Source organism: Giraffa tippelskirchi, chromosome 3 (assembly GCF_054371585.1).
Source record: "Giraffa tippelskirchi isolate mGirTip1 chromosome 3, T2T-mGirTip1v1.2.pri, whole genome shotgun sequence".
NCBI lineage: Eukaryota > Metazoa > Chordata > Mammalia > Artiodactyla > Giraffidae > Giraffa > Giraffa tippelskirchi.
This window is the reverse complement of record NC_137277.1, coordinates 4,340,918-4,362,955: the sequence shown is the minus strand read 5'-3', so window position 1 is coordinate 4,362,955 and position 22,038 is coordinate 4,340,918. Positions and strand designations below refer to the sequence as shown.

General features: G+C 44.6%; 1 long non-coding RNA gene across 8 annotated transcripts in view; it reads left to right on the top strand.

Annotated features, from left to right (window-relative positions):
- LOC145543545 (uncharacterized) overlaps positions 1–22,038 on the top strand; it is a 448,599-nt gene that overhangs the window by 98,612 nt on the left and 327,949 nt on the right. The window contains exon 5 of one of the 8 annotated variants that reach the window (XR_014080791.1): positions 7,572–7,641. The exons of 6 other annotated variants lie outside the window; for them this stretch is intronic. This is a non-coding gene — a long non-coding RNA (uncharacterized LOC145543545). Of the gene's footprint in view, positions 1–7,571; positions 7,642–12,559; positions 13,466–22,038 lie in introns of those variants that run through there. One more of the 8 variants, XR_014080785.1, reaches the window with a different exon arrangement.

The following is a 22,038-nucleotide window of genomic DNA, read 5'->3' as shown; positions in this document are numbered from 1 at the left end:
CCTAGCATGCTGCAGTCCATGGGGTTGCAAAGAGTTGGACACGACTAAGTGACTGAACTGGACTGAACTGATGTGCTAAGTGTAGCAGGGGTGGGGGGTGTGGGAGGGAGGGGTGAGTGGGTGGGGATCCAGGGGTGGGGGGATGAGGGTGGGGATTTGGGGAGGGAGTGGAATTTGCCCTGGGGTGGAATCATTCATTAGGTAGATGGTGCAGAGGCTGGGTTTAAGCATACGTATCACTCTATGGGGGCTTTGCAGGTGGTGCTAGTGGTAAAGAACCTGCCTGCCAATGCAGAAGACATGAGACAAGGGTTCAATCCCTGGGTCAGAAAGATCCCCTGGAGGAGGGCATGGCACCCCACTCCAGTATTCTTGCCTGGAGAATCCCATGGACAGAAGAGCCTGGCGGGCTGCCGTCCACGGGGTCGCACAGAGTTGAACAGGACTGAAGCGCACGCATTTCATGCTATGGGGAGGGGATCAGGCTGGGAATGCCTTTCTTTCTTTCTTAGAGTTCTCATCTTTTACGAATGGTTTCAGCTGTTTCTGTGTTTTGGCTGTGCGGGGCCCCCATGGCTGCACTCAGGCCTTCTCCCTACGGTGCTGCTCTGGCTGGGGCTCCCGGGCGCTCAGGCTTCCGTAGCTGCAGTGCCCGGGCTTAGCTTCCCCGTGGCAGGTAGACTCTCCCTCGACCAGGGACCGACCCATGTCCCCTGCATTGGCAGGCGGACTCTGAGCCACTGGGCCGTCAGGGGAGCCCCAGGCTGGGAGCTTGTTGGCAGTGATCTTTGGAAATACATCACTGCTTTCTTCTGTCATGATGTAACTTTTCTTTTTTTTCTTCCCCTCCCCTTTCCCCCCACATGAAAATACACACTTTTTCAACTGCTTCTTTGTCACTAATTTCTCTTCCTTCTTCTGCATTTTCTTGTGTGGGTTTTTTTTTTTTTTCCTTTCTGTATAGAACAAATAGTAGAGGATATCCAACATTTTTCTGCAATGCTCTACAATTCAGACACTTGGCCAAATCAATTTTGTTTGCTTTTGATCAGGACGAAGGAAGTTCAATTTTCCTAAGCAGAGAGCATTAATATGGCAAATCTATACAGAGTGTTTCAATTCCTTGTGAAATAGCCAGAAACAGGCAATAGGCAGTGAGAGCTTTCTTCCTTTTTTTTTTTTTTTAAGTGACTGCAACTACCATGCTAAACTAATTATATCATTTCCTAAATTATTTGGAATGTGTATTTGTAGAACTATACACGTATACATATCTAGCTATACTTTCAGGGAAAATGAAGTCAATGGTTAACCTTATTTTTTTTTTTTAAGTCACATAATTCCAAATACAGCAGATCTTTTTCAAATGAATAAGAACCTGAGAAGGGTGGATTTGCGTGCTCCAAGGATCTGATTTTATAGCTCACTTACTTCACTCTTTACCTCCATCTCAGAGCTGGGATCATACCTGATAAGATACTTGGGCAATTGGTTCCGGTTTCAACTTAAGTCTTATAGTCTTACTTATTTATTTAGATTTTTGAAAGTTAAATATTATATTACCATCTTTGCTCATACTGACTCCTAAGACAAGATTTATATTGTCCAAATTTGCTGTCTTTCTTTTCCTGTGGTTTTCAAAGTGACAAGGGAGGCTCATCTTGAAATAGGGACTGTTTTGTCCCACTGGCAAATGCAAAATGCCTTGAATTATTTAATCACGGGAGCTTAAGGTGTGTCAGAGGCTTGACCAGTGTTTCCGACTGGGCTAGCCTGTCAGCTTTCTCTTCGAGGTTTAAGACACTGAGCTGTCTGATGGATACAACTGCTCTAGAGTGAGCATCCTTAAGCATTTTATAAATAAGGACTTATTTGGGGGGTGGGGCTTCCCTGGTAGCTCGGTAAAGAATCTGCCTGCAATGCAGGAGACCCTGGTTCAATTCCTGGGTGGGGGAGATCTCCTGGAGAAGGAATAGGCTACTCATTCCCGTATGCTTGTGGCTCAGCTGGTAAAGAATCTGCCCACAATGCGGGAGACCTGGGTTCGATCCCTGTGTTGGGAAGATCCCCTGGAGAAGGGAAAGGCTACCCACTCCAGTATTCTGGCCTAGAGAATTCCACGGACTGTATAGTCCATGGGGTCGCAAAGAGTCGGACATGACTGAGTGAGTTTCACTTTCGGAGTGGGAACCAAAGTAGTCCTGCTTGTATTGAATTCAACCTCATACAAACATTTTTACTTAAAAAAAAACTACTCGATATTGGGTTCTTAATCTTCTCTCTATTTGAAACCATGAGTGAATCAAGAAATAGTTCAATCCAGGGCTTCCTGATGGCTCGGTGGTTATGAATCCACCTGCCAAAGCAGGCGACATGGGTTTGATCCCTGGTCCGGGAAGATCCCACGTGTCTTGGAGCAGCCAAGACATTGCGTCACAACTACTGAGCTGCGCTCCAGAGCCTGGAGCTGCAGTGACTGAACCCGCGTGCCAAGAGGTTGTGCTCCGAAGCAGGGAAAGCCACTGCAGTGAGAGACCCGTGCACCCCAGCTAGAGAGCAGTCCTTGCAGCAAAGAAGACCCAGCACGGCCGAAGATAAAAACAAATATGTATGCTTTTAAGAAAGAAATAGTTTAATCCAGACTCTGCTTCTTCGTGCACAGGAAATGCCCCACTCTCAGAGCGGCCGGGCGGGAACCAGCAGGCCCTAAGAGCCTGTGCTCTCCTCTTCCTCTCTCGCTCTCGCTCCTCTCTTTCCCTTCCTCTCCTACAAAATGTGGAAGAAGGATAAAAAGTCATTTGACTGAAACAGATTGGAACTGAGTAGAGCTGAACAAACAGGACTCTTCCACAATGAAATGTGAATTTGTCTAAGCCGTGATGCCCAATATGTTTTTTCCCTTTCCTTCTCAGTGGTAGCAGTAACAGAGCGCATGTTGGCCCAGCAATCAGGAGGGCACCTTGCCCAACTCCTGGTCTTAATGAAATGGAGCCTTAAGAACAACAACAGCAAGCTTCTCGGGGACTGGCAGAGGCTCAGGGTCTCCACCAGAGCAACTTCGGTTAACTCTCCCCGCCCTCTGTCTTCCCTAGTCTTATTCCTGCTTCTATTCTTTTTCTCTCTTTTTTTTTTCAGTTGTTGTTTAGTCGCTAAGTTGTGCCCGACTCCTTTGGGACCCCATGGACTGTAGCCCACTAGGCTCCTCTGTCCATGGGATTTCCGTGGCAAGAATAGTGGAGTGGGTTCCCATTTCCTCCTCCAGGGGATCTTCTCGACCCAGGGATTGAACCCATGTCTCCGGCATCTCCTGCATCGACAGGCGGACTCTTCACTGCTGAACCACCAGGAGTTAGGCCACTTTTATTTCTAGTTCTGCCATGAATTTATGTCAAAATCTTGATCAAACTATGTATCTTCGTCAAAACTGAAAGATGCCTTTTAGAAAATTATGTACATTCATATAATTATTACTTTAACACTTTTTTCCTAGAATGTCTTTCATGACATATGTAGATGATCCAAAGGTTAAAGATATAATTTTGCCTTCAAGGAATTCATATCTGGAGAGAGAAAATAACCGATAAACATAGAACTGCAATACAGTGTAGTGGGCACTGTCGGAGAATGTGAATAGATTCCTGTGACTGTACATCTGTAAGATGTCTCACTCATTTCTGGGCCTCATGGCAGGCTTCTAAGACAAAGTGGGGTCTATGCCGAAATTTTAAGGACAAACAGTAGTGACCTGGAAGAGAATGAAAAGAGACGTGAGAGAAATCACAGGATAGGGAAATGAACGTAGTTCTACAGCGGCTGAAATATTAGTGGGAAGTAGAGGAATGGTAAACTCAAAGAGCTTTCCTTGCTCAGATGGGAAGTGTGAAAGTGTGAAGGGCGGAGTAAAGAGGGGGAATAGAGGCCTCTGGCAGGTGGAGGCTGCGGCCTATTGCTGTTCTCATGCCAACTCCTCTTCCTTGTCTTCCTTCTCTTTCCTGTTTTACCCTCTGTCTCTCCCCACATGGCTCCATCAGTGTTTTCTGGGTAAAATTTTCTTGATATGTCTCAATGAGGTGATTATTTTCAGCTTGAGAGGACATCAGATCCAACACGTACCAACTAGTGCTGCCAGGTCAAGTCTACCTTGCTGAGGAGGTTACCAGAGGGTCTCCACACTCACAGGGGCTGGGTAAGGTGCACAGCGCCTGCATCCTTACTGTCGGAGTTTGATCTGTGTGTCCCCCTGTGGCTCCCTGCAGTCTCCACCGGGAGATAACTCAAGAGGTTTTTTTTTAAAAAAAGCATTTTTTTATATGGACCATTTAAAAAGTCTTTATTGAGTTTGTTACAATATTGCTTCTGGGTTTGTTATTTTTTTTTTGTTTTGGTTTTTTGGTGTTCATGTGCAATCTTAACTCCCTGACCAGGAATTGAACCTTCACCCGCTGTAGTGGAAGTCAAAGTCTTAACCACTGGACTGCCATGAAGTCCCGAACCAGCAGTTTTGTTTTCAGCAAAATGAGGTTTTGCGTTCTTATGAAATGCAGTGGCTTAATACACCTGGTTCATACACAGAAGTCTACAGGACTGGCCCACATAGTCCACTGGAGCCACGTGTTGGGTTTGCTTGTGTCCACTGGGCCTGGATACGAGAAGACTCTGTAGTCTGGGTGATGGTGGTGAAACAGAGCAGATATTTCTCTTGTTCCTAACAGTAGTTAGAATGTCAAGAGTCACATGGGTTTGAAGCTTCTGGTAGTTTAATTTGGGAACAAAGGACCTTGATGGTTAAAGGCAATGCCAATGGTTTTTCCTTTTTCTTAATTCAAACTTATTTATTTTTAATTGGAGGATAATTGCTTTACAATATTGTCTTGGTTTCTGCTGTATATCAACATGGATCAGCTGCAGGTAGCCAGCGGTGTTCAGTGTTTCTGAAGTGCTAGATCCCTCAGCTGTAGCTCCTAAACCCCAAAACACCGTAGTATGGTTCCATGTGGGCAGGTTATGGAATAAAAATCAATACATTCATTGTAGATTGAACTGAAAGCCTTTGATATGAAATTCAAAGGCACTTATTAAAAGCATTCTGGTTATCTGTATCTGCCTAGTGAGAATTTTACTTCATGCATTACACATGGATAGTTATTCAGTTTTCTTTAAAATCAGTTGTGAAAAAGAATATCCTGGGACATAGTTTGAGCAACCTTCTTTGGAAATGTATCTTGTATTGGCCTTTTGTAGTATTTTTTTTTCTTTCTTACTGGGGGATCTCATGGTTTAATATCTTATTTTCCCCCTTGAAACTAGCTTATTATTGCTGATGAATTGGCCTTCCAAATTGTTAATTCAACCTTACCCTCTCTTTCTTCCAGCCATCAGTCAAAATGGATTAAATTTTCCCAGTGAAAATTTCCAGTTACAGTTCTGTATATCCAGTCTTTTCAACTTGTCATCACCTAAAATATTACTTGAAAATTGGCTAATAAAGATACATTACATCTCTATCAAATGAAGATAAGATAGCATGATGCCTAATATTTCTATAGTCCTTTACATGAAATGACTTTAGGGAACTTTCCAAAATACTCTTTTCATCCCAAATATAGCTGCAGTGAGTCTAGAAATGACCTGAGCCATCCTTAATAAAAGGAATTATGCCCAGCTTTCTGGGCTTCCTTCCTTCTGGGCTTCCTTCCTTTCTGGGCTTCCTTCCTTTCCCCAGCTTACCTGGGCTCAGATGGTAAAGAATCCACCTGCAGTGCAGGAGACCTGGGTTTGATCCCTGGACAGAAAGATCCCCTGGAGAAGGGAATGTGTATCCAATCCAATATTCTCACCTGGAGAATTCCATGGAGAGAGGAGCCTAGCAGGCTACAGTCCATGGGGTCGCAAAGAGTTGGACGCGACTGGGTGACTAACACTTTCATTTTTCTGGGTTTATCTATTGGGTATGAATCCTTAATCTGAGAAATCTGTACCCCAGTCCCTACCCTGCCCCCAATAAGTTTCACAAAAGAAGCCTTCTTATACTGTATTAATTGCTCCGACTTTTTGACCTTGTCCTTTCTTCTGGAGCAGAGAGTGGGTGAGGAGGAGGGGGAGGATTAACTTGATAAGATCTTAAACTTGGGGCATAATTCTAGTGGGAGATTATGCTTATAGATTGTTGCTATTTTGGAAAGCCATTTGCAGTGTTGACTAAGAGTGACATGGAAGTAGGGAGCTGCAGAGGGAAAAGCACAGACAAGGCCTGGTGGAGAATATTATTGGTGGTAGAGAAAGAGAACTAGGGCACAGACAGGAGCAACTCATTTATTTCCAGAAGCAAAAGCTATGGAGTCAGCGTGTGGTGATGGTGGTTTAGTTGCTAAGTCGTGTCCAACTCTTGTGACCCCAGGGACTATAGCCCTCCAGGCTCCTCTGTCCATGGGATTTCCCAGGCGATAATACTGGAGTGGGTTGCCATTTCCTTCTCTAGGGGATCTTCCTGACTCAGGGGTTAAACCCAGGGATTGAACTGAGTCTCCTGGATTGAGGTGGATTCTTTACTGCTGAGCCACCAGCATAGTTGAATACATTGTTTTTGTTTAGTCACTAAATCATGCCGACTTCTTTGTGATTAGCCTGCCAGGCTCCTCTGTCCATGAAATTTCCTAGGCAGGAATACTGGAGTGGTTGCCATTTCCTTCTCCAAGGGATCTTCCAGACATAGGGATCAAACCTGAGCCTCCTTCTTGGCAGATGGATACTTTATCACTGAGCCACCTGGGAAGCCCTGTTGAATTCATAAAATTTGTTTTATTTGAGCTACTGTGTAGCTGAATAGTTAGGATACCAATATTGGAGCCAGTCTGCCTGAGTTCAAATTCCAGTTGTCCTTGAAGACAGCTGTGGGATCTTCTGCAAATTGCTTAAAGTCTCTGAGCTTCCCTTTCCTCATCTGTGAAAGAGGGTTAAACTTCTCTTCCCAGTAGGACTTTGTGAAACTTAAAGGTTCATATAAATATTTATTGGATGATACTGAGCATTCAGTAAATGGTAGTTACCCATGGTTGAATGGAACTTCTAGTATCACCTTCAGGGAGAAATTAGTCCCGATTCAAGTACCAATCTACCAGCTGTAGAAACTATCGTATTAAATAGCCTGCTCTGAAGTCATGCATCTGAACATTCTTATGGACATGTATTTCCTCAATTAACTTTAATTTGACCATTTTATGTTAGATAGTGGGGCTTGTAAGAATTAACAATTTGGGTTATGTTCGTAACGTGTCTATCCATTGATCCAATAAATATTAGTAGATTCTCCTGTTCCCAGCCGTGGACTATGACCCATGAGGGAATAAAGATTAGAAAAGACACGCTGACCATGGAGAAATCAAGACATAAGAATGAGTGTGTGATGAGTACCAGTGAGAGTGTGGTCAGACAAAATTTAGGAAACTCAGTTAAACTTAAATTTCAGATAAACTGAGAAATTTTTTGTCTGAGTTTGTCCCCAATGTCACATCTGACTTTGCATGATCTGATGTGTTCTCCTGCCCTCTTTTCCCCTGCTTTTCTTTCTAAAGCCATGTGGGCACTTGTAGGTCCAGGAATGACAGATAGACTTACCAACTGGAGCCTCCTGGGAGATGATGAGTAAGTTAAATTCACCTGAAGGACATTCTCCAAATTCTAACCAAAACTCTGCATGTGACAAATGTTTTTTCTGTCTACAAAATCTGCCTGAGATTGCTCCCCTTACACATACATGATTGTTAACTAGTGGCGTTTTCAACTGAAATGAAACATCTTCCTTAAAAGAAAAAAAGTAAATTTAAAGTCTCCTCAAGTTCTCTGTAGAAATCCATGTACAAACACATGGAGAGGAATGGGGGGTTGTAAAATGCCTTTAGATCCACCCCTCATATGCTTACATATATATACATATATGTTTATGTATATACGCGCATACATGAAAATATGCCTGTATATGTGTGTGATATATTTATACACATACATATTTATGTATATACACATATACATGTGCATCCATACAAATACATGTACACACACATACACACACGTATGTACACATATATGTGTGTATGTGTGTCGCATATTACACACATAAACATATATGTATACACACAAAAATATATGTATTGTGTATGTCATATATTTAGGCACATGCACAGTCATTTATCTATTTACATATATACACTACAAACACACAAATATATGTTTCTAAATGTGTCATGTATTTACATATGTAGTACAAATATGTATGTGTGTATGCCACATACGTGCATATACATACATATATTGTTATATGTGTGTGTGTGTGTGTGTGCACGAGTGTAAAACAGTGTTGATCCCTTGGAGAACCAACGCCTGTTTGTCCCCTCTTCAGTGGTGCATGGAGCTCAACCGCAGCATCCCTTGCTGCCTTGAAAGGTTTGTGCCTGAGTGTGTGCTCTTTTGGGACCTAACTGAATCCTCCCAGACTGGGTGGTTTCCTGTCTGGGCTGCTCGCAAAACAAGGGAGCTGCTGGAGCTGAAAATAGCCCTTGGCCTGATGGCTTGGGCATTGACCGAACCTGGAAAAGTTCTGGAGTTGAGGGGAGGAGAGCACACGGCCATCAACAGTGTCTGATGGAATGACTCGTGACGTCACCACTCCTAGGGGATGGGAGTGAGACTCTCTGATCAGCATCTGCTCTTATTTTACAAGACTCTGTGATTTAATTTCTTGTTTGCCTTGTGGTTCTTCTACCTCCCACACCCAACTCTGTCACCACTCACTGCTGGCAACGTTAATGCTGTGACACTGCTGTAAAGTATATTGGAACTGACAGTTTCAGGAAATACAATAACTGACGTCCAGTTGATGCTCAGTGCATGTGTGTTGGATGCACTGCAGACTGCCAAGTTTGCCATATCGCTCCTCTGAGTTGGTCAAAGTTGGGTGTCACGAGCGAGAGGCACGTCTTCAAATAAAGTGGGAAGAGTTGCACTTAATCCAGGCCCCAAAGAGAATGAGTTTCTGAGAGCACATGGGAGGTTCATCGGAGTTATCCCGCTACTGCTCTAAGTAGTTTGCAAAATGAAAGGTCTGCATATGTGGCCTTTGTACGGTGTAAAAATTCTTATGACATTCCCATGTCCCAGTACTCGCCTCAAAATGTTCATCCTAAGAAATACCAAGGTTCAGCAAAGCTTTGCTGTGATGGGGGTTAGAACTGGCTTATGCTTGTGTTGTGGGTCTTAATTAATTGTCACTTGTAAAGCAGTTTGCAGTCTGGACAACAGATTCCATTAGTATATGCTTTTTTCCCTTCAACAAAATTTTCCACTAACTAATGACTAACCTTTTCATTTCAGTAGAAATACTGGGAACTGGTGAAATGAGAAGCCAGAACTCGGCAGCCTGAAATTTTGCTGCTATGGTCTTGCGCTGTTCCTGTTTCTGTTTTAGAAACACCAGGCTGCGTGATTTTTCAGTGTGTCTGCTGACAAACTCTGCTTTGTCATCGCTTCTTCCACCACTTCTGGGTTATTTTTTCTTAGCTGCGATTGAAATTTTTTCATACTAGTCTACACTGGAGATGACCAAACAGTTACAAGACAGAGAGGGAAGAACAAAATCTTATTTTCTTTTTTACTTTATTTATTTTTATTTATTTGGCTGTGCCAGGTCTTAGTTGTGGTATGCGGGATCTTTAGTTGCTGCCTGTGGAATCTAGTTCCCTGACTAGGGAACGGACCTGGGTTTCCTGCACTGGGAACGTGGAGTCCTAGCCACTGTACTACCAGAGAAGTCCTAACAGCAACTTATTTTCAGATAGTATGGTAAGGGCAGATTGCAATCAGGGACTTTTGATATAATAGAGGGAATGATTATTGACTGTCAACAACTCTTTGTCTTCACACACTTATGATAATTTATCAATAATATCCAGACATCAGTGGACCCAAAAATAAGCTAAGTTTCAAATCTCTTACAACTCCAGAAAAAGAGCGCATATATGTATATGTATAGCTGATTCACTCTGCCATACAGTAGAAACTAACACGACATTGTCAAGCAACTATACTTCGGTGAAGTTTTTTTTTAAAAAGATGGTTAACAGGTGTTGGTGAGGCTGTGGAGAAAATGGAAGACTCCTGTAGTGCTGGTGGGAACGTAAAATGATGCAGCGACTTTGGAATGTGATTCAGTGGTTTCTTAAAGAGAAAGTTATCATAAGTTAATTGCAGTCGCTCCGTCATGTCAGACTCTTTGCTTCCCCATGGACTGCCGTATTCCAGGCTTTCCTGTCCATCACCAACTCCCGGAGCCTGCTCAAACTCTTATCCATTGAGTCAGTGATGCCATCAAACCATCTCATCCTCTGTCGTCCCCTTCTCTTCCCGCTTTCAGTCTTTCCCAGCATCAGGGTCTTTTCCAATACTTTGGCCACCTGATGCGAAGAACTGACTCACTGGAAAAGTTACCATAGGACACAGCTTTTACTTTCCAGTATTTATTTAAGAGAAGTCAAAGCAAGTCTTCAAAACAGCATTACTGTTTTATTATTTATTTATACCTAAAAATGTCCATCAATTGATGAATAAAGTGTTGAATATCCCATATAGTGAAATACTAGTTGTCATAAAAAAGGAGCAAAATACTGATATGGTTGTAATGTGGGTGAACCTTAAAAATACTATGCTAAGTGAAAGAAGTCATATATAAAAGATAAAGGTAATATTATACATATTATCTTATTCTTTTCATATGAAATGTCAAAAAAGGCCAATGTACAGAGACAGAGGGCTTCCCTGATGGCTCAGCGGTAAAGAATCCGCCTGCAATGCAGGAGACCCAGGTTCATTCCCTGGGTCGGGAAGATCCTCTGGAGAAGGAAATGGCAACCACTCCAGTATCCTTGCCTGGGAAATCCCATGGACATAGGAGCCTGGAGGGCTAGTCCATGGGGTCCCCAAAGAATCAGACACGACTTAGTGACTACACAACAGCAATAAAGACAGACCACAGATATTGGTTGCCTGGTCCTTTGCATAATTATTGCTGTTATAACCCTGGGTGTACTCCCCTGCTGGAGCTCACCAGCCTGCAGGATTCGACTGCGTGCATGCTTATCACTTCCGGCGTGTATGACTCTTTGTGACCCCCTGGACTGTAGCCCGCCAGGCTCCTCTGTCCATGGGATTCTCTAGGCAAGAATAACGGAATGGGTTGCCATGCCCTCCGCTAGGGGATCTTCCTGACACCGAGGTTGAACCCACATCTCTTAAAGACTCCTGCATTGCAGGGTGGATTCTTCATCACTAGTGCCGCCTGGATTTGATTATTTGGTCTGTAACATGCTGAGAATTTCTGGGTTTCCATGTTTTTGACAACTTTGGTGGGGCAACCGTTAGTAACCCAATTTACTTTGCATGCCTAGAGTGTAATGAGACTTGCAAAGTCAAAAGGAGAAAATACCATTTCGGTGTACAATTATGTAAATAATCAGATCTTACTATGATCTGAATAGTTTTTGGTCTTTCCCGGACAGACAGATCCTTTGGGTGATGTGGTGTTCTGTCCACAGCTCAGCCTACCAGGAATGGAAACTGGCAGGTTTTTCTGGGGCTGTCAGGCAATGCCTACATGAGCAGCTCCTGGCATTTGGCCAGGAGAGATTCAGATTTTTTCCACTGGAATATGTTTGTAAAACATTGAGCTTATTAGAACAAATTTGCTTAAACAATGCAAGACACGTTACCTAGGAATCTGTGAAAAAAGGAGTCACTTTCCCTCTTCATTTTTCCTGTGTAAACTTGACCTATGCTTTCAATAGCAACTTCTTGGTTAGTGTATATGTTCATATTGTGCCTTGTAAGATTTCTAAGGGGTGACATAGTGTGACCCAAGGAGCTACGTTTGCTCTATTGACATGCTCTCATCATCACGGTGTCTTGTGGGTGTTCACTGTTGTCAGTGTGGGGCCTCTTGATGAATGGTCTGAGTGTCTCGGCTTCAGGAGGCGGGAGACCAGAGAACCCTGTCCCCAGTCCTGGCTCCTTGCAGAAATGGTGTACCTGATTGTTGTGCAGTGCTGAGTGTTCCTGGTTCTCTGTCCAACACAAGTGCCCCCTGAAATAGTCGGTGGAGCTTCTAGGAACTGAGGGAAGGCTTTGACATATAAGGCAATTTTATGGAGACGTTTGAGTTCCCCAAGGTTCACAGTTCAGCCTTGTCACTTCATCCACCCTTTCTTCTCACCGATGAAGCTCCTGAAACCCAAGAGTGATCTGTGCGTTATCCCAATTCACACGGCAAATGCCAGCTAGAAACAGTGAGATAACCAAAACTTCCTTGCCTATTTCAGTCCTTTTATCCCCCCTTAAAACACTGCCTCCTGTTCTTAAAAGTTATTGCAAGGATTATTTTGTTTAATTTTGGAGATGTTGAGTATCCTTATTTCTTAGAGACAGCTTTTTGATGACATTGTTCCCTACGTATAAAGTTCCAATAATCTAGTTTTGTGTCCCTCAGTCTCACTGACGGAATGTGTGTTCTTTTCAGTAACAGGAAATCAGAGGGCCACAGTCTTGTCCATAAATGCTAATGGAAGAAGTCAATTAAGGAATTTTCTACATATAAGGTCTTCAACCTATACTATGAAGATCAGCCATCTTCTGGAAGATTACGAATTCATCGTGTTTCCAGGCTCGCAGCAGTTATTACTGTCAGTCTCCTAAGATACGTTTCTAGAGTTCTCTCAACTAATGGCTTCTCGAGTTGGAATCCTGTGTTAGCTAAGAGCATTTTCATATTTTGACTGATATACACCATTCTTGTGGTTTGGAAAGAGTTTTTTTTAATTCTTCAGTTGAAGTAGAGGTTGTCAAGGATATCGTGTACTTCCAAATCAACAAGCCCTGAATACAAAATAGGCAGGTGCTAACGTAGATAGTTAGAACTATAGTTCAGATAGAAAGTCTCCTTAGGTTTTGATCATACTTTACTTATTACAATGTTAGACTGTTTGTGCAGGATTTGTCCTCACTGAAAGTTACAGGGGCTTCCCTGGGGATCCAGTGGATAGGAATCTGCCTGCCAATGCAGGGGACGTGGGTTTGATTCCTGGTCTGGGAAGATCCCACAGGCTACAGAGCAAGTAAGCCTGTGTACTGCAACTCCTGAAGCCCGTGAGCCCAAGAGCCTGTTCTCTGCACCGAGAGAGGCCCTGCAGTGAGACGCCCGTGCTGGGGTGGAGAGCCGCTCCCGCTCATCACAGCTGGAGAATGCCGGTGCACAGCAATGAAGACCCAGTTCAGTTCAATCGCCCAGTCGTGTCTGACTCTTTGTGACCCCATGGACTGCAGCACGCCAGGCCTCCCTGTCCATCACCAACTCCCAGAGCTTGATCAAACTCATGTCCATTGAGTCGGTGATGCCATCCAACCATCTCATTCTCTGCCATCCCCTTCTCCTCCCGCCTTCAATCTTTCCCAGCATCAGGGTCTTTTCCAGTAGTCAGTTCTTCACATCAGGTGGCCAAAGTATTGGAGTTTTAGCTTCTTGATCTCCTTGCAGTCCAAGGGACTCTCAAGAGTCTTCTCCAAAGACCCAGTGCAACCAAAATAAATAAACAAAAAGACTGCCTTCCAATGCAGGGCATGTGGGTTTGATCCCTGCTCCAGGAACTAAGATATCCCACATGCCTCATTGCCAAAAAACAGAAGCAGTATTGTAAAAAATTCAATAAAGACTTTAAAAATGGTCCAGGTCCAAAAAAAAAATCTTAAAAAAAAAGTTACAAAGATGCTCATTTATTGATAAGCAGAATGAAGACTTAGTTTATTCTCATTAAGTGTTGGTTGCTCAGTCTGACTCTTTGCAACCCCATGGATGTAGCCCACCAGGCTCCTCTGTCCATGGGATTCTCCAGGCAAGAATACTGGAGTGGGTTGCCATTCCCTTCTCCAGGGGATCTTTTCTGACCCAGAGATCAAACCCGGGTCTCTTGCATTGCAGGCAGATTCTTTACTGTCTGAGCCACCGGGGAAGCCCTTATTTACATTTGCAAAGAGCAGTTGAAGAAGCAGATCATTCCTCATCTGGGAAATGAGCTTCAAGAGAGCAAACCTGGGGAGAAGGAAAAGGGATAAGGCAGAAAGTTGAGAAAAATTCCAGGGGATTGTGTTGATTTGACAGTTGATCCAAAGAGCAGGGAAAGACTCAAAACCATCTTCATCAGAGACTCTGGTTTCTGTGAGACTGTGCTTGGACATGTGCTATACCCAGTGGTTTGCAAGAGCCAATTAACAGTCTGAAACTATACTAGGTTGCTTGGGAGTTACAAAAATGGATGAGACCAAGTACCTGTCCTGAAGAAATTCATGGTTCATAACCTGGAGCAGGTTGGGGGAGCTTGAGGGTACACACCTGCTATGGGCTGAATTTGAGAATCCCCTCCAAATTCATATGTGGAAGCCTAACCTCCAATATCTCAGAATATGACTGTGTTTGGCAATAGGGTCTTTTTTAAATTCTCAGAAGACAGATCTTACTCTGTTTTTGTTTCTTTTAAAATTATTTATTTATTTGGCTGTTCTGGGTCTTAGTTGCGACATGTAGGATCTTTCCGTTGCGGTATGCAAGCTCTTAGTTTGCATGTGGCATGTGGGATCTTGTTGCCAACCAGGGATGAAACCCGGGTCCCCTGCATGGGGAGTGGGAAGTCTTAGCCATTGGACCACCTGGGAAGTCCCTGTGATAGGATCTTTAAAGAAGGAATTAAGTTAAAATGAAGTATTACAATGAACCCTGTTTCCATATGACTGCTATCCTTATAATGGAGTTTGGACACAGACATACAGAAGAACATGTGAAGACACAGTGAACAGACGGTGGTCTGCAAGCCAAGGAGAGAGACCTCCGAGGAAACCAACCTTGCCAACACCTGATCTCAGACTTCTAACCTCCAGAATTGTGAGAAAATAAATTTCTGTTGTTTAAGTCACCTGGTCCGTGGTGGCAGCTCTAGCAAAGGAGACAGCACCCCAAACAAATATAGGGCAAGGTCAATGTAAAGACCTTATTAGAGGCATAAGTCACAAGCTGAGTACAGAGAAGGGACAGGGCATGTCCTTGCTTGAAAATCAGGAAGGGCCTCGTAGAGGAGAAAGCGAGAACTGGAAAGATAAGGAGGGTTTGAAATGAGAATGCTGGCAGAGTGGGCGCAGAGCGGGTTTTCTAGGCAAGAGAGACAGGGTAGAGACAGTTTATACAGTTCTCCAGAGCGCTGGGAGCAACGGAAGACAATCTATATTAGCTGGGAGTGTTTATCAAAGGGGAAAACCAAAAAAAGGGAAGAGGGAGATTATACTGAAAACGTAGGTTAGGTTGTGTTTGACTTTGGACTCTAAGCTAAAGAACAGAGAACGTAGGCAATGGATGGCCACATGTTTATTTTCAGTTAATTGCTTCATTGAACAAATATTTTTTTAAATGTTTGCTTTGTGCGAAGTGCTATCTTAAATAAGCTTGGGATATTTTAATACGCAAAACAGACAGATATTTCACCTTGTGAAACAGAGAGAGACAATAGATCATAAACATAATAAGTGATGTATTTATGATGTCAGTTTAATGCATTACCTCAGTCAAAATTATATTAAGCATAATGGACTTTATAGTATGTTGGAAGAAATAAGCGCTATAGAAAACTATGTAGCAGAGGTCATGGAGTATCAGGAGTGCTGAGGGTGGAGGGTGGGTTGTCTTTGGACAGAACAGTCAGGGCACACCTCATTGGAAGATGGCATTTGAACGCATTTTTTTTTAAACTTTTTACTTTGTATTGGGCTATAGCTTCCCAGGTGGCCCAGTGGTAAAGGATACACCTGCCAAGCAGGAGACGCAGGTTCAATCCCTGGGTAGAGAAATCCCACAGACAGAGGAGCCTGGCAGACTACAGCCCCTGGGGTCGCAAAAGAGTCAGAAACGACTGAGCAACTAAACCATCACCACCACCATCACAGCTGATTAACAAACAATATTGTGACAGTTTCAGGTGGACAGCAAAGGGACTCAGCCATATACATGCACGTATCCGTTCTCCCCCAGACTCCCTTCCCATCCAGGCTGCCACAGAACATTGAGCAGAGATCCATGTGCTGTACAGTAGGTCCTTGTTGGTTATGCATTTTAAATATCGCAGTGTGTACCTGTCCATCCCAAGCTCACTAACTAGCCTTTCCCCGCATCCTCCCCCCGACAACCATAAGGGCATCTGAACAAACTTTGAAGGAGGAGAGGAAGCTGACTATGATGCTCTGGGGCCAGGGAGCTTTCCAGGCAGAGGGAACAGTCCATGCAAAGGTGGGATCTTATCTGCTGTCTATGGAGCAGGGTGTGCAAGGGGGGGGCTTCATAACATCCACTGATGACAATAAGAGGATGGTGCTATCAGAATGATGACAACAGTTATCGTATAAATACCTATACTGCATTAACTTTTTACCTTGAAATGCTTTTAAGGGGATGACCTTAACATGTTGCCCTTAAAACAACCCTATGAAGGAGGGAGGGGCACATAGGGTTATTGCTATTTTATAGAGGGTGAAATGGAGTCCCAGGACTTTGTGCAATTTGCCCAAGGTCAAGATGCAAGGCCTGACAGTCTCTACGCCCAGCCTAGAACAACAGGTCTCTGTTGGTCTGCGCCTCCGTAGCAGGGGGGACAATGAAGTTCTCAGACAAAGAGTGGGAGGACTCCCATAAAAGAGAGTCCTGGGGCTTCAGGACTTCAGGAAATGCCACCCCACCCCACACCACTCTCTGCATGAGGTTCATGAAACTCATGACTCTCCCCTTAAAAACCCGACGTTCCAGAGCTGGTGTCCTAGTGAGGACTGTTGATCCTCATACAGAGCAACCTGCTTTCCCAGTGTTGGTAGGTGAGAGTTGGGAGGTCTGAGTGTGATTCTCTGATCTTCAACCCTTGGTGTGTTCTTAGACTTGGGACAGAAAAGTGTTTTCAGCTACGAGAGCTGGTGAACCCTGTTCTTATTTGAGTGAGGGACTTGCTTGTATCTTACCATCCTCCCACTGTCCCTACGGAGAAAAGAGGGAGCCTGTGAGGATGTGCAACGCGAAGGCAAACCAGCGGAAAACACCATGTCGCGCCCACAGACACGCGTTCCCCGGGCAGGGGCCTGGTTGTTGTTGCTTAGTCGCTCAGCTGTGTCTGGCTCTCTGTGACCCCGTGGACGGTAAGCCGCCAGGCTCCTCTGTCCATGGGGTTCTCCAGACAAGAATACTGAAGTGGGTCGCCCTTTCCTTCCTCAGGAGATCTTTCTCATCCAGGGATCGAACCCGCATCTCCTGTCTCCTGCATTGGCAGGCAGATCTTTACCACTTGTGCCAACTGTGAAACCCTATTGACATTTTACCAAATTTATTGTTGCTTACAAGGGCTCTTTGGAAGGACTTCCCTGGTGGTCCAGTGGTTAGGACTCTGGGCTTCCACTGCAGAGGGTTTGGGTTCAATCTCTGGTCGAGGAACTTTGACCCCACATGCTGTGCCCTGTGGGCCGCCCTTCCCCCCAGAAAATGCTGTTCGGTTAAGGGAAACAATTGATTTTACTATTTTTGCTAACTCCTTTAAGCAAAGTTGGCTACTGATGAAGACAAGAAAAAACACGCATTGTATACTCACTAGCTGGCTTCCCCGATGGCTCAGTAGTAAAGAATCCGCTTGCCAATGCAGTAGCCCCAGGAGATCCGGGTTTGATCCTTGGGTTGGGAAGATCCCCTGGAGGAGGGCATGGCAACCCACTCCAGTGTTCTTGCCTGGAGAATTGCATGGACAGAGGAGCCTGGTGGGCTTCAGTCCACGGGGTCGCAAAGAGTCAGACACGACTGAGCGACTAAACAGCCCATCCCTATAATGCCACACATTTTGGTTTAAGCGGTTGGCAACCCACTGCAGCTTTCTTTCCTGGAGGATCGCATGCACAGAGGAGCCTGGTGGGCCACGGTCCACGGGATCGCAGAGTCAGACCCGATTGAGGGACTGAGCACGCAGGCATACTCGCTAGGAACTTGGTGAGAAAGGTCTTGGACTGTCTCTTCTGCTGTGTCCTCCATGCCTAGCCTGCCACTGGAATGCAGAGCGTCGCCAGGCGTCTGCAGCGCAGTTCTGTTGTGTGGGATGTGTAAAAGGAGAAATGGAGCAAATTCCTCCAAGGGCTTTTTTTTTTTTTTTTTTTTAATCTTCTTCGCAAAGACAGGTCCAAATCCCTTAGTTCCGCTTTAATCATCTGCCTCATGACAAGTCTGCGGATTCCCCAAATAACTGTGTCAAATCAGATTAAAAGTTTAATTCCACGTTGGAAGACTGAGCTGCAAGGCCCCCGTGAGGCCAGGACCCTTCTCCCTCTTCCTGAAAACAGCTCCAGTGACCCTCGCTCAAGGACCCGTGGCAGTGTTACGGAAAAGATGGAAAACGGTGGTTGTAAAGGTGTCAACCGCTTGGAACACTGCCGGCAGTGATCCCCTGGAGCTGGTAACCGGTGCTTAGGGCGCTGGTGAGGAATGCCCTGCTTGCCCTGGGCTGAAACGCTCCCCCTAGCTTCCCAGTCTGGGCTGTAATTGAGCTGCACCCCGGAGAATAGGCTTCTCGGCCAGCTTTCTTCTGTGGGAACCCCTCGATAGACCTGAGCAGGGCTGGCCTCTGAGAGGTGCAAGGACACAGCCCTCCTTTGTGTTAAAGTGACAGGGTCATGTTGGGTTTCGCCAGCAGGCTGTCGACTTGGTTGAAAATCTCCCCACCTACTCTCTCCCACTCGGCCTCCAGATTCCCAGGGCTCCCTGTGCAGCCACCCACCATCCTCCTCAGCCTGCTCTCAGGGTGTCTGGGAGGGAGCCCCAAGAAGAGCCAGTGGGATGCAAATAAGGTGAGACCTCGGGTGCACAAGGGGTCACAGACGAGACAGGAAGCGACGCGTGGGGACAAGAAGTCCTGTGTGCTCAGCGTGACCCCCCAAGGCTTCCCGAGAGCCCGGGGGTCTGGATGCGTGCCCTGGGGTGGGGGGCGCTCCGGGGAGCCCCCAGCTGTGCAGGCCGGGGCTGCCAGACGGAGCGAGAGAAAATGCGGGGCTCTAGTTCGCTCTGAGCTTCAGATGAGCACCAACAGCAATGAATCTTTTTATTGTAAGTGTGTCCCGTGTGGTTTGGGGGGACGTGTATGTATATGTTTTTCCTAGGATATGTTCCATGTAACATGTGGGACAAACTCATATTTTAAATAATTTGAAATTTAACTGGGCATCTTGTGTTTTATCTGGCAACCTTGATCCAGACCGTGTACTAAAAAAAAAATTCCTTGTTTGTAATCTATTACCAATGGATGTGGTATACTATTAATTTGTATAGTATAATTTATTATATATAATATATAACGTATATATGATTATATACATTATATTATAATTTATTATATATTTATGCATAACTATATATTTGTATTTATAAAAGTATATAATATATATGAAATATATAGTGTATGTGTTTATACTTATAAAACATATGTGAACTGTATATATTATGTATAAATAATATGCTATATAGCACATGTAGTTTATATATGTAAATATAACATAAATAATATATAGTATAAACAGTTATAAATGATATATAATGTAATATATAAATATATTAATGTGAATAATATATAAAATATAACTGTTTAAAATATAAATAATATGCAGATGTATCAATCAAATATAAAATATATTGATGAAATATATATAAATAAGTTACACATGATATATTATAGAATTGTATATATTATACAGTATAATTATATATATATTTTATGAAATACATATATAATTAATTTTTATATATTATATATAACCAGTTAACTACATATAGATGGAGTTACTTTCAAAAGTCACTCTGAATTTTTAGTCATTCTTTACAATGCCTCTTTTTGACCCTCTGCAGCAATACTGAACTCTGGTTCCTTTGGTCATGGGTCGTTTTTATGCCTCTACTCCATTTCAGGGACAGTTTGCTCTCCTGAGGTCCCTTCCCCGGTCAGCACGGCTAACGTTATCGTCAGGGTTCAGCCAGCTTGAGCGCCACTTCTCAGCTCCCTCGTGAACTCAGCCAGGTCCCTCAGAGGCCACTGTCACCAGCAGTGACCACTCAGATGGATGCTTCTGATTGTGTGGGGTGGGGAGTGTGGCAAACTGCATATTCTGCTCTGTGCCTCTAGTTGCCTCAGTCATGTCTGACTCTTTGCCACCACGTGGACTGTAGCCCACCAGGCTCCTCTGTCCATGGGATTCTCCAGGCAAGAGCACTGGAGTGGGTTGTCGTTGCCTCCTTCAGGGATCTTCTGAACCCAGGGATCGAACCCGAGTCTCTGTGTCTTCTGCATTGGAAGGTGGGTTCCATCCGGGAAGCCCTCAGTATGTTCAGATTCAAAGACATCTATTCCTATAAAGTGTTCCAGCTGGACCTGTGGTTCTAAGAATCTCGGTCTCCGCCCAGGCATCCTTGCCTTTTTCTTTGTGTCCCCCTGCAACCCCATGTTTACTTTTATCTCAGCCCTTAACCACACGATCAGAATTCTGACCTGGTCTGTTACTGTCACGTGCCGAGTGCAGGAGCCCTGCCGAAGGGTTTGCATCTTAGGAGCCTGGGGTGTGCTTGATGCTGTCATTTAGTCGCTCAGTCGTGGCCGACTCTTAGCGACCCCTGGACTCTACCCGCCAGGCTCTCCTGTCCATGAGATTTTCCCAGGCAAGAATACTGGAGTGGGTTGCCATTTCCTTCTCCAGGGGATCTTCCCCACCCAGGGATCAAACTCATATTTCCTGCATTGGCAGGTGGCTTCTTTACTGCTGAGCCACCTGGGAAGCCCTGTGGGATGTACTTGGCTGTATCTGATGGGGGCTCGATGAACGTTTGTTGAATGGTTGATGGCTGCATGTGCAGATCATGGAATGAACTCCACCTTGCCTTCTGCTGATATTCCCATGAGCACCCCAACTCTGGGACTGGGGATAGAATCAAGGAACCAAAAGTAGTCTCCACACTTAATATCCCAGCCTCCATGTGTGCTGGTTTGCGGACGCACACAGAGCCTTCCTTACCCTGAATAAGGAATGAGAAATTCTCTGGTTGTAATATTTCCTCCTCTTGTGGATAAAGGTGTATGAGAGGATGATTATGATCCTGCAAATTTTGGCTCCCTCTCCTTCATGCACGTACCTGTAGGTGAGCGTAAATCCAGCCTGCACGAGCTCGGGCTTTCAATGAAAATGTCTCAAATACTTCATCCCTCTTTGCACTAACTGCTGCTGCTTAGGCTCCTCCCTGGGGCCCCTGTCAAAAGAAAATGCTCTTCACCCTGTTTTGTCTAATGCTGATTTGGTTTTGTTCTGAAACTCTTGTAAGTGGTTGGAATCATTATCCTTAAACGTGTTAATATGTTTAAACTGTTCTCATTTAAATTTGTGGAAACAATTCACAGACGGATGTGCAATCTCTCACCCAGTTTGGTTTCTCCTTCCCTCTGGACAGTGGTAGCTTTGGTTGCCTTTTGGTACTCATTAGGGCCGCGGCATGGGTTCAGTCCTTGTTTGGGCCTTTTGGACTTCATGGGGAAATTTTTTGATCTAGAGCCACAAAGCAAAACCTTAATCCTGCTCAATCTTCTTGGACTTGCATCAGAGGGAGACTGTATATGAGTCAGTGCATCAGCTCTGCTGGAAATCAGGGACCAGGCCCACAGGAAGGAATGGCCCACTTTCCTGACCCAACAGGCTTTGTGCCATGTGTTCCCCACCAAGCAGGTCAGAAAGGGTGTGATCGTCAGGGTCCCGCCCAAGGCCGCTCCTGGGCATGTCCTCAGGCTTGGCCCCCAATCCCTTATGCAGTGTCTACCTCTGATTAGGACCTTACTGTTTCTTTCTTCTTCTTCTTTTTTTTCTTTTTTTTTTCATTGTGCCATGCAGTATATGAGATCTTAGTTCCCTGAC